The following is a 13,494-nucleotide window of genomic DNA, read 5'->3' as shown; positions in this document are numbered from 1 at the left end:
TTGCCTGGAGGGTTGTTAACACAGTGTCCAAAGAAGGGCCAGAAGTATACAGAATGGTGTCGTCTGCGTAGAGGTGGATCAGAGACTCACCAGCAGCAAGAGCGACCTCATTGATGTATACAGAGAAGAGAGTGGGTCCAAGAATTGAACCCTGTGGCACCCCCATAGAGACTGCCAGAGGTCCGGACAACAGACCCTCCGATTTGACACACTGAACTCAATCAGAGAAGTAGTTAGTGAACCAGGCGAGGCAATCATTTGAGAAACCAAGGCTGTCGAGTCTGCCGATGAGGATGTGGTGATTGACAGAGTCGAAAGCATTGGCCAGATCAATGAATTCGGCTGCACAGTAATGTTTCTTATCGATGGCGGTTAAGATATCGTTTAGGACCTTGAGCATGGCTGAGGTGCACCCATGACCAGCTCTGAAACCAGATTGCATAGCAGAGAAGGTATGGTGAGATTCGAAATGGTCTGTAATCTGTTTGTTGACTTGGCTTTCGAAGACCTTAGAAAGGCATGGTAGGATAGAAATGGGTCTGTAGCAGTTTGGGTCAAGAGTGTCCCCCCCCTTTGAAGAGGGGGATGACCGCAGCTGCTTTCCAATCTTTGGGAATCTCAGACGACACGAAAGAGAGGTTGAACAGGCTAGTAATTGGGGTGGCAACAATTTCGGCAGATAATTTTAGAAAGAAAGGGTCCAGATTGTCTAGCCCGGCTGATTTGTAGGGGTCCAGATTTTGCAGCTCTTTCAGAACATCAGCTGAACAGATTTGGGAGAAGGAGAAATGGGGAAGGCTTGGGCGAGTTGCTGTGGGGGGTGCAGTGCTGTTGACCGGGGTAGGAGTAGCCAGGTGGAAAGCATGGCCAGCCGTAGAAAAATGCTTATTGAAATTCTCAATTATGGTGGATTTGTCAGTGGTGACAGTGTTTCCTATCTTCAGTGCAGTGGGCAGCTGGGAGGAGGTGTTCTTATTCTCCATGGACTTTACAGTGTCCCAGAACTTTTTTGAGTTAGTGTTGCAGGAAGCAAATTTCTGCTTGAAAAAGCTAGCCTTGGCTTTTCTAACTGCCTGTGTATAATGGTTTCTAGCTTCCCTGAACAGCTGCATATCACTGGGGCTGTTCGATGCTAATGCAGAACGCCATAGGATGTTTTTGTGTTGGTTAAGGGCAGTCAGGTCTGGGGAGAACCAAGGGCTATATCTGTTCCTGGTTCTAAATTTCTTGAATGGGGCATGTTTATTTAAGATGGTTAAAAAAATATCCAGGCATCCTCTACTGACGGGATGAGATCAATATCCTTCCAGGATACCCCGGCCAGGTCGATTAGAAAGGCCTGCTCGCTGAAGTGTTTCAGGGAGCGTTTGACAGTGATGAGTGGAGGTCGTTTGACCGCTGACCCATTACGGATGCAGGCAATGAGGCAGTGATCGCTGAGATCTTGGTTGAAGACAGCAGAGGTGTATTTAGAGGGCAAGTTGGTTAGGATGATATCTATGAGGGTGCCCGTGTTTAAGGCTTTGGGGAGGTACCTGGTAGGTTCATTGATAATTTGTGTGAGATTGAGGGCATCAAGTTTAGATTGTAGGATGGCTGGGGTGTTAAGCATGTTCCAGTTTAGGTTGCCTAGCAGCACGAGCTCTGAAGATAGATGGGGGGCAATCAGTTCACATATGGTGTCCAGAGCACAGCCGAGGGCAGAGGGTGGTCTATAGCAGGCGGCAACGGTGAGAGACTTGTTTTTAGAGAGGTGGATTTTTAAAAGTAAAAGTTCAAATTGTTTGGGTACAGACCTGGATAGTAGGACAGAACTCTGCAGGCTATCTTTGCAGTAGATTGCAACACCGCCCCCTTCGGCAGTTCTATCTTGTCTGAAAATGTTGTAGTTTGGGATTAAAATTTCATAATTTTTGGTGGTCTTCCTAAGCCAGGATTCAGACACAGCTAGAACATCCGGGTTGGCAGAGTGTGCTAAAGCAGTGAATAGAACAAACTATCTATGAATAATATGCATATATTATATTCTTGGCATGAGTAGCAGGAAGTTGAAATTGGGCACGCTATTTATCCAAAAGTGAAAATTCTGCCCCCTAGCCCCAAGAGGTTAAAACCTGTTGGGGCAAGGAGTCCCCCCCCCCGTTCAGCTGAAAAGGTGGTGCAGGAAATTCAAAAATATTCTTTAGAAATATTTAACTTTCACACATTAACAAGTCCAATACCTCAAATGAAAGATAAACATATTGTTCATCTACCCATCATGTCAGATTTTTTAAATGTTTTACAGTGAAAACACAACATATATTTATGTTAGACCACCACCAAACCAAAGAAAAAACGCTGCCATTTTTTCCAGCCAAAGATAAAATCACAAAAGCAGGATTAGAGATAAAATGAATCACTAACCTCTTGAAAATCTTTCGATAATATGCATTTTTATATCCACAAATCTCGGTTTACATTGACGCCATGTTCAGAAATTCCTCCAAAATATCTGGAGGAACTATAGAAAGCTACGCCAGATAACAGAAATACTCATCATAAACTTGGACTAAAGATACATGTTCTACATATAATTAAAGATACACTGGTTCTTAATGCAACCGCTGTCAGATTTTTTGAAAATTTACGGAAGAAGCCTAACATTGCAATAATATGAGACGGCGCTCAGACGTAACCTCCATGTTGGAGTCAACAGAAATACGAAATTACAACATAAATATTCCCTTACCTTTGATGATCTTTCATCAGAATGTAGTGCAAGGAATTCTAGTTCCACAATAAATCATTGTTTTGTTCCATAATGTCCAATACTAGTGTCCAAGTAGCTGCATTTGCTATCACTTTCAGCTCACATGCCCAAAAACTGACTGCTGGTCCAAGATAACTTGCACAAAAACTTCCAAAATATATATTCCAGATCAAATAAACTGGTCAAACTAAGTAGAGAATCAATCTTCAGGATGTTATTATCATATATATCCAATAACGTTCCAACCGGATCATACATTTTCATCTGGAGCCGAATGGAACAGCGGTAGCACCCACGGAGAAATGCGCCACAGGAAAATGGCATTCTGTCGGGACACTGATTATTTTCCCTCCCATTAGGTCAAAGTTCACAGCAAATGCTCCATTACACTTTCTACTGAATGAGGACATCTAGTGGAAGGCGTAGGAAGTGCTTCCAGATCCATATCTTGTTGGGAAAGGAGGGGGCGATGACGTCAAAGTTGCCCCAATTTCAGAATTTCACTTCTTGTTTGGAAGGTTGCCTGCCCTATGAGTTCTGTTATACTCACAGACATAATTCAAACAGTTTTAGAAACTTCTGAGTGTTTTCTATCCAATAGTAATAATATTATGCATATATTAGCAATCGAGTACAGAGTTTGATGCAGTTCACTATGGGCACGCAATTCATCAAAAGTGAAAATACTGCCCCCTATCCTCAACAAGTTATTAAAACTCTTTTTTCAACCACTCCACACATTTCTTATTATTAACTACAGTTTTGGCAATTCGGTTAGGACATCTACTTTGTGTGTAAAGTGTTTACAGGCGGATTATTTCACTTATAATTCACTGTATCACAATTCCAGTGGGTCAGAAGTTTACATACACTAAGTTGACTGTGCCTTTAATGACTCCAACCTAAGTGTGTGTAAACTTCTGACTTCAACTGTAGCAGTATACATACACTTTTACATTAGTATTTTCTTGTTCTTTCATTGTCTTTTGGTCTTTCTTCATCAGAACTCACAGTATTTTTCACATTCTAATTACAGTGGCCAACCTAATCTGTCTGTTACCCTGACCCTCACCTGACACCCTCAGTCTACATCTTTCCCTTTCCTCCTGATAAATTATACTGTGAAACAGTGATCATACTTTGACCTCTGACCTCCTCAGCTTGGGGGTGTGTTGAGAAATACAAAGACTAAGGGCTTGATTAAATCCGCAGCACTGACATTTAAAGACGATGTTTCCGCATTCGCGGAGACTGCATTCATTGTAAACGCTGCATATTTCGGGTCAATTGTAAATTACCTTTAAATTTCAAGCATGCTATAGCGCTGAATTCCGCCCTATTGCATCATTGTGTGACATCGCAAAGTCTTTGAGAAGGGTCTTTAGCACAACGTTAGATTCTATGGAGAATTCTCGTCTGAAACCACTCCATTGACTTATTGACTAACAGGGAATTCATGTTGAAAGAACATTAACCAAAGTGTGATTTTCAAACAGCAGTTTTCTAAGTGTTATTACATGGGGAGCCCCTTGTCTATGTCTTTTAATGATCTAAAGGCCATGATCCTCTGAGTATGAATCACTTTTCATCTGATTTCAAATTATCCTCATTTTCAGAGTGAACATTCTGTTTTCTAATAACGCCAGAGTGATTGTTATACAGTACTTTATCACGGTGCCTATTTCCAGATTGATTTTCAAAACGACTGGACATTTTTTTTTTACAGGAATGAGAATCACACTAGTTTTCTACTTTTACACATAGAGTGGCAAGAAAAAGTATGTGAACCCTTTGGAATTATTTGGATTTCTGTTTTGACATAAAACTGTATCTGATCTTCATCTAAGTCACAACAATAGACAAAGATGGTGTGCCTAAACTAATAGTACACAAATTATTAGGTTTTTCTTGTTAAACATTCACAGTGTAGGTTGGAAAAATGATGTGAACCCCTAGGCTAATGACTTCTCCAAAAGCTAATTTGAGTCAGGAGTCAACTAACCTGGAGTCCAATCAATGAGACGAGATTGGGGATTTTGGTTAGAGCTGCCCTGCCCCATAAAAAAACACTCATAAAATGTGAGTTTATAAGAATGTTATAAGAAGCATTGCCTGAGAAGAACCATGCCCCGAACAAAAGAGATCTCAGAAGACCCAAGATTAAGAATTGTTGTCCTGCATAAAGCTGGAAAGGGTTACAAAAGTCAGTCCACAGTAAGACCAATTGTCTATGAATGGAGAAATTTCAGCACTGTTGCTACTCTCCCTAGGAGTGGCCGTCCTGCAAAGATGACTGCAAGAGCACAGCGCACAATGCTCAATGAGGTTAAGAAGAATCCTAGAATGTCAGCAAAAGACTTACAGAAATCTCTGGAAGATGCTAACATCTCTGTTGACGAGTCTACAATACAACACTAAACAAGAATGGTGTTCGTGGGAGGACACCACGGAAGAAGCCACTTGCTGTCCCCCCCAAAAATTGCTACACGTCTGAAGTTCACAAAAGAGCACCTCGATGTTCCACAGCGCTACTGGCAAAATATTCTGTGGACAGATGACTAAAGTTGTGTTGTTTGGAAGGAACACACAACACTATTTGTGGAGAAAAAAAGGCACAGCACACCAACATCACAAAACCTCATCACAACTGTAAAGTATGGTGGAGGGAGCATCATGGTTTGGGGCTGCTTTGCTGCCTCAGGGCCTGGACAGCTTGCTATCATCGACGGAAAAATGAATTCCCAAGTTTATCAAAACATTTTGCAGGAGAATCTGTCCGCCAATTGAAGCTCAACAGAAGTTAGGTGATGCAACAGGACAAAGACCCAAAACACAGAAGTAAATCGACAACAGAATGGCTTGAACAGAAGAAAATATGCCTTCTGGAGTGGCCCAGTCAGTCCTGAACTCAACCCGATTGTGATGCTGTGGCATGACCACAAGAGAGTGGTTCACACCAGACATCCCAAGAATATTGTACAACTGAAACCTGTTTTGAAAAGAGGAATGGTCCAAAATTCCTCCTGACCGTTGTGCAGGTCTGATCCGCAACTACAGAAAACGTTTGAGGTTATTGCTGCCAAAGGAGGGTCAACCGGTTATTAAATCCAAGGGTACACATACTTTCCCCAACCTGCACTGTGAATGTTTACACGGTGTGTTCAATAAAGACATGAAAAATCATAATTGTTTGTGTGTTATTAGTTTAAGCAGACTGTGCTTGTCTATTGGTGTGACTTAGATGATCAGATAGATCAGATACAATTTTATGACCAATTTATGACCAATCCAGGTAATTCTAAAGGGTTCACATACTTTTCCTTCCCACTGTAGATATCATACCTCAATGCTGAATGCACACTTTCGATCGAGAACACAAAGAACAATCCAAGACTGATATCCTGACTTGAGGACAATACAGTCTTGCTCTCTGTGCAGCATACGACTTGTTACCTAGTTTACCAAAGGCGATGTGTTTAACAGAGATGGTGTTCCATTTCAGGACATTGCAGTTCCGGCAATGACTCCCCATGGAGTAATTATAATGACCATCAGCGATAATAAGTCAACCTCCAGTGAAAGGTAGGAATCTGTTTTCTGTAACTTGGAACAGAGGACATCACTCCTTTCGGTGCGTAGAGGCTAGACACAGAACTTTTTGCTTAAAGGGCAAGTGACTGTGCAGATGGATTGTGCCTTCATCTGACTACAGCTATCCCACTTTTCCAGAAATGCACGTCTCTCCAGTTGGGGCTGTTCTTTACTGCAGGGCAGAATCAAACACCTCATTATGAAAGGTCATGACTTTCATGCCTTCTTTTGACCTTTAGATTTGTAATGGCAAACTCAGTGAGGGAGACAAAGTCACTGTTACAGCCCTAAGGGTCAATGGCCAATGACCCAAGAAGCTCTCTGGAATAGCTGGGGCAAATCATATCAGAATTTAGTCTCTTTGGCTACCATTATAAAAGGAATTCCCCTGACAGGCTGCCAGAATGGGGTTTTGGGATAAATGCCAAAAATAAGATGCTAGGTTAACACAGGCTTAGAAGATACATTTAGTTCTATGTGAGGTAATATCAGTCAGTTAACATGACCTTCATGAATTATGAAGCCTTTATGTGCTTTAGGTGCTTGTTTTGAATACATAAATTCTTCAAAATTCACAAAAAGTGATGTTAGCTGATGAACAAAATGTACAGGATCTCCTAAGCCTGTGTTTACCACAGACGTTATTTTCTGCATTTATCCAGTAACCCTCCAAAAAAAACATGAATTTCCCTATAGGCTTTGACCAATGAGTTCAATGCAATTTCATTGAAATGATGTCGACATGACGTTGATTCAACCAGTTTGTGCCCATCTTCTTCTCCTCCTCGTCCTCCATAGGAATGCTGGATCTGGGTGACGCGTCGCCGGCTGTAAAAGCGCCAGAAAAGACCACCACACCTCAACAGTAGTCCGAAACAGTCCTCTACGAGGCGAGTCTCTTCCATTCCCTCACACTGCAGTTCCAGGAACCTTCCAGGAACCTTCCAGGAACCGGAACAAGTGGAACAAAAAGCTGGTGGTGTGATGCACCATTCAAATGCCATTAGCCAGCTAGCTAGCAAATGAACTGACCCGCCATTATCAGACCTGCAACTCTGTGAGTCACGACCAGATGTTTTAGTTCAAACCCATCCCGACCAACCATCTTACTTTCGTTTTTTGCCTTAAGTAACCTTCTGTCTTATGTATCAATACCAAACATAACATACATTCATGTAGATGATTAATAACAATCGGGTACACTACAGCATAGGCAACATTTTAACACAATCATGGCAAGGCTGAATCTGCGGGAATGTTTGATCAATACATATACGGCCACTAACCGATTTAATAAATACAACTGCAGCTAATTATCGTTTGGAGCAATATTTGGTTTGATTTGAATTAATTCCAACGATTTTGATCTAGGGGCATGAGAACATTTTGCATCCTGCAGATTAGATCTGTCCCTACCCACCAGGTTAATGTGTGAGGGCTCTGTGTGAGAGAGTGACTAGACCTTAGACGTGTCCTCCATTATTTCCATGTTCGCCTGTCTGTACATAATGTTTGCTTGCGTCTTTGCGTGAATCACGGGTAATGTATGAGTGACTAGGGATAAACTGACTGACTTTTTTATCAACATCTTCACAGCTGGTGTGAGCTGGTGTGTGTATGAGTTTGTGTGCCCCTTTATTCAAAGTAGACTCCTGATGCCGTAGATGCCTTTTAATGCAGAATTGAACACACTGTATTTCTGCAACTTTTATCTGCAGAGCTCTACAGAATCAGGTTGGACACTCATATCGCCCACAGAGTTTTGCAACCAATTCAGATTCTAATATGCTCACTCACTGTTTGTTTTGTAGAGCACTGCAATGCAGGTGCTGTTGTAACCAGTTCTGCTACATTTGATAAGTGGTACAGTAGTAGTACACCAAAGACCCTTACAGAACTCTCAACTTTGAGAACTTTTGATTTCTTGATAAAAACTTTTTTTTTTTTCTTCCAGTGGTGACCAGGTGTCTGTAAAAACAATGATGTTGGGTGACAAACAATGGCTGAGTTATGAAATGCGAGATAATTAGAGAGGGTACATTGGTTGTTTTAGATTTCCCCTCTAAGACGAATATCAGGGGATAATATTATTATCTTATCATTGAGACAGACGGACCAACAAAGCACCTAAATCAACAATAAGGCTTATGCTGGACCAATACCTTTAAGTCCTTGAAAGACTGGTCTGCTGAAACGATCACAAAGCATAAGAACAGTTTCAGAATGATTTTCACCATGAAATGACTAACGTGAATAATGTTTCTGTGTTGTGGCATATTATCCTTTATACAAACAAAGAGTTTATAAAAACACCAGTCTCAACTTAATGAAATGTTAAAAGTTCAATAAAAAAATGTTTCACACTATGAGGTCGAAATAACACTGTGAAAATGATGATAATACCATTTTAGTGTAAGAGCGTGTTCAGCATGACATCACAATCTGATCTGATTATTCTGACCAATGATGAGTCATCTTTTATTTGCATATGCAGGTAGGCGCTAGACTCTAGTAAATACTATCCACCAATCAGGGCTGTGTATGTAAATATATTTACATATGTATCAACACGGCCACACAATCAGTCTGAGCATTTCAATCGTGAAAAGAATTACAACAAATATACAGTACCAGTCAAATGTTTGGACACACCTACTCATTCAAGGGTTTTTCTTTATTTTTACTATTTTTCTACATAATAATAGTGAAGACATAAAAAAGACATAAAAACTATGAAATAACACATGGAATCATGTAGTACCCAAAAAAGAGTTATGCAAATAAAAATATATTTGAGATTTTTCAAAGTAGCCACCCTTTGGCATGATGACAGCTTTTGCACAGTCTTGGCATTCTCTCAAACAGCTTCACCTGGAATGCTTTTCCAGCAGCCTTGAAGGAGTTCCCACATATGCTGAGCACATGTTGGCTGCTTTTCTTTCACTCCACGGTCCAACTCATCCCAAACCATCTCAATTGGGTTGATGTCAGGTGATTGTGAAGGCCAGGTCATCTGATGCAGCACTCCATCACTCTCCTTTTTAGTCAAATAGCACTTACACAGCCTAGATGGGTGTTGGGGAAATGTCCTTCTGAAAAACAAATGATAGTCCCACTAAGCTTAAACCAGATGGGATGGTGTATCGCTGCAGATGCTGTGGTAGCCATGCTGGTTATGTGGGACTTGAATTCTAAATAAATCACTGACAGTGTCACCAGCAAAGCACCATCACACCTCCTCCTCCATGCCTCACAGTGGGAACCATACATGCAGAGTTAATCCGTTCACCTGCTCCACGTCTCACAAAGACATGGCGGTTGAAACCAAAAATCTCAAATTTGAACTCATCAGACCAAAGGACATATTTCCACCAGTCTAATGTCCATTGCTCATGTTTCTTGGCTCAAGCAAGTATCTTCTTCTTATTGGTGTCCTTTAGTAGTGGTTTCTTTGCAGCAATTCGACCATGAAGGCCTGATTCACGCAGTCTCCTCTGAACAGTTGATGTTGAGACGTGTTTGTTACTTGAACTCTGTGAAGCTTTCATTTGGGCTGCAATCTGAGGTGCAGTTAACTGGGTCTTCCTTTACTCTGGCGGTCCTCATGAGAGCCAGTTTCATCACAGCGCTTGATGGTTTTTGCGACTGCACTTAAAGAAACTTTAAAATGTCTTGAAATTTTCCAGATTGACTGACCTTCATGTCTTAAAATAATGATGGACTGTCATTTGTCTTTGCTTATTTGAGCTGTTCTTGCCACAATATGGACTTGGTCTTTTACCAAATAGGGCTATCTTCTGTATACCACTCCTACCTTGTCACAACACAACTGATTAACTGACAAGGCACACCTGTTAATTGAAATGCATTCCAGGTGACTACCTCATGAAGCTGGTTGAGATAATTATTTGGTTACTACATGATTCCATATGTGTTATTTCATAGTTTTGATGTCTTCACTATTATTCGACAATGTAGAAAATAGTAAAAATAAAGAAAATCTTTCAATGAGTAGGTGTGTCCAAATATTTAATTGGTACTTATTTTCATGCAATAAACATACAGTGATGATTACAAATATATATTTTCAACTGCATGGGGGCTTTAAATGTCTAAACATTCTATAACTTAAAAAAGAAATGTCCTCCCACTGTCAACTGCATTTATTTTCAGCAAACTTAACACGTGTAAATATTTGTATGAACATAAGTTCAACAACTGAGACATAAACTGAACAAGTTCCACAGACATGTGACTTACATAAATGGAATGTGTCCCTGAACAAAGGTGGGGGTCAAAATCAAAAGTAACAGTCAGTCTCTGGTGTGGCCACTAGCTGCATTAAGTACTGCAGTGCATCTCCTCATGGACTGCACCAGATTTGCTGTGAGATGTTACCCCACTCTCCCACCAAGGAGATACCTCGGTATAACACTCATTCTTTTGACGATAAACGTGAATCCGACCATCACCCCTGGTGAGACAAAACCGTGACTCGTTAGTGCAGAGCACTTTTTGCCAGTCCTGTCTGGTCCAGGGACGGTGGGTTTGTGCCCATAGGCGACATTGCCAGTGATGTCTGGTGAGGACCTGCTTTACAACAGGCCTACAAGCCCTCAGTACAGCCTCTCTCAGCCTCTTGAGGACAGTGTGAGCACTGATGGAGAGATTGTGCGTTCCTGGTGTAACTCGGGCAGTTGTTGTTGCCATCCTGTACCTGTCCCGCAGGTGTGAGGTTTAGATGTACCGATCCTGTGCAGGTGTTGTTACACATGGTCTGCCACTGCGAGGACGATCAGCTGTCTGTCCTGTCTCCCTGTAGCGCTGTCTTAGGTGTCTCACAGTACGGACATTTCAATTCATTGCCCTGGCCACATCTGCAGTCCTCATGCCTCCTTGCAGCATGCCTAAGGCACGTTCACGCAGATTAGCAGGGACCCTGGGCATCTTTCTTTTGGTGTTTTTCAGTCAGTAGAAAGGCCTCTTTTAGTTATTAAGTTTTCATTACTGTGACCTTAATTGCCTACCGTCTGTAAGCTGTTAGTGTCTTAACGACTGTTCCACAGGTGCATGTTCATTAATTGTTTATGGTTCATTGAACAAACACGGGAAACAGTGTTTAAACCCTTTACAATGAAGATCTGTGAAGTTATTTGGATTTTTAAGAATTCTTTTTGAAAGACAGGGTCCTGAAAAAGGGACGTTTATCAGCTGACAAATACTTCTTAGCAGATACCAAGACAACGATACAGCATCACCTAGTGAGGATATGTGAAACTACACCCAGAGCATCACATAGGGCCATTTTGGCCCCCACACATCTTTGAAAAGGTGAAGGCAACACAGAGTTAGACAGAGGACTCTATGGATAAAACCTGCTTTGGCATGGACATTGCCATTGAGGGCTTTCACCATTTGTTTTTTTGTAACAGTATTTATTAGAATTTCACAATTTTCACCCATATTAAGAGATAAAACAACAGAGACAAAGCAACAAAAGAAGAAAAGAAACAGCACTCACACATATATATGCATATACATACATACATACATACATACATACATATACACACACACACACCCATACATACGTACACCATTTTCCTCTTCCCGCTCGATGCTTCTCTCACCCCATCCCCATCATTGCGTCTCTCAATACATACATTTTAAACAAACTTACAAACAGAAATTAAACAAAAAAGCTCAGTTTAAACCAAGAAGTTAGGTTCCACACATGGAACGTACAGTGTAGTTCTGAAATACATAGATCCCCGCCATTCTAAGAGAATCCTTGCAGAATAATAGCTGATACCTCAGGTTCTAGGTCATTTAGAGAAGGTTCCCATACGTTGTAGAACTGGTCTGTTTTAGAATACAATGTACATGTCAGATATTCCAGTGGCACCCATTCAAATAGTATCTTATGCCAATCTTTAATAGAAGGAACCTTATCACTAATCCACTGTAAAAGGATGTTTTTCCTCGCTGCGAAGGTAAGGATGTTGTAAAGCCTCCTCTTACCCACAGAAGTAACATGCCTACTAGGGAGACCTAACAGTAAAGAAACTGGGTCCAATTCTAGATCAACCCCTAGGATCTTTTCAATTTCTTGCAGAACACCAGACCAGTATCTTTGTATTTTGGCACATGACCATAAACAATGTATTAGGGAGCCTGTATCAGTTTTACATTTAAGACACTGAGGAGAAGAGGAAGAGGGACTAAAAGCATGTCTGTGATTTGGGGATATATGCAATCTGTGTATTATTCTTAACTGGATTGCTCTAGTACGATTACATATAGATATTGTTTTTTGCATATCTCCAAATGTCCTCCCACATCTCTTCGTCAATAGTAACAGACAATTATTTCTCCCACACTTGTTTCACCCTCTGTGTGTTGACAGCAGAAAATGACTTTAAAGCATCATAAAACAGACTTAGACATTTTCCTTTGTGGGAAAAAAAGCATTCTTTCAATGACAGACATATCAGGGTTACCAATTAAGGTGGTGCTCTTCAGAATATAATGTCTTACTTGTAGGAAGTGGAAAAAGTCCTGCTTTGGGAGTCGATATTTCTCGACCATCTGCTCAAATGACAATAACATCTGATCAGGAATAAGTCATTTAGTCTACGTATGCCCTTATTAAGCCAAAAGTTAAAGCCAGCATCCAGAAATCCTGGACTAAAATCTGGGTTGTTAAGAATTGGCGCAAGAGCAGAGGTTAGTTTGGACCTTCCCAGGAAGTGTTGAACTGACCTCCATACTTTGAGTGTGTTAAGTGTAACGGGATTATTGCAGTGATCTTCTACAGACTTGAAACTTCTGAAAAATAAAATATCCTGTAAGGGGTATTTTGAAAGAGAAGTCTCAATGTCTAACCAAATCGAGGTGGGCACACCACTGATAGAACCTGATATTGGGCAGGTCCAAGCCGCCCATAGAACTTGACTACTTTAAAATGGTGAAAGCGCCAACTGGGTGGGACTTCCTATGTGTTATGGAAGAGATCACATGATTCTATCTAGGTCATCAGGAGAGATCAAACAATTATACTTGTGCACTAACACTAGATGGCAGTAAAAAGTAAAAATTTTGTGTTTATTATTACATCTTGTTGGCTCGGTTCGATCCAGCGACTTGTTGGT

Source organism: Oncorhynchus nerka, linkage group LG14 (genome assembly GCF_034236695.1).
Source record: "Oncorhynchus nerka isolate Pitt River linkage group LG14, Oner_Uvic_2.0, whole genome shotgun sequence".
Classification (NCBI taxonomy): domain Eukaryota; kingdom Metazoa; phylum Chordata; class Actinopteri; order Salmoniformes; family Salmonidae; genus Oncorhynchus; species Oncorhynchus nerka.
The sequence above is the reverse complement of the archived record's forward strand: the minus strand, read 5'-3'. Positions refer to the sequence as shown.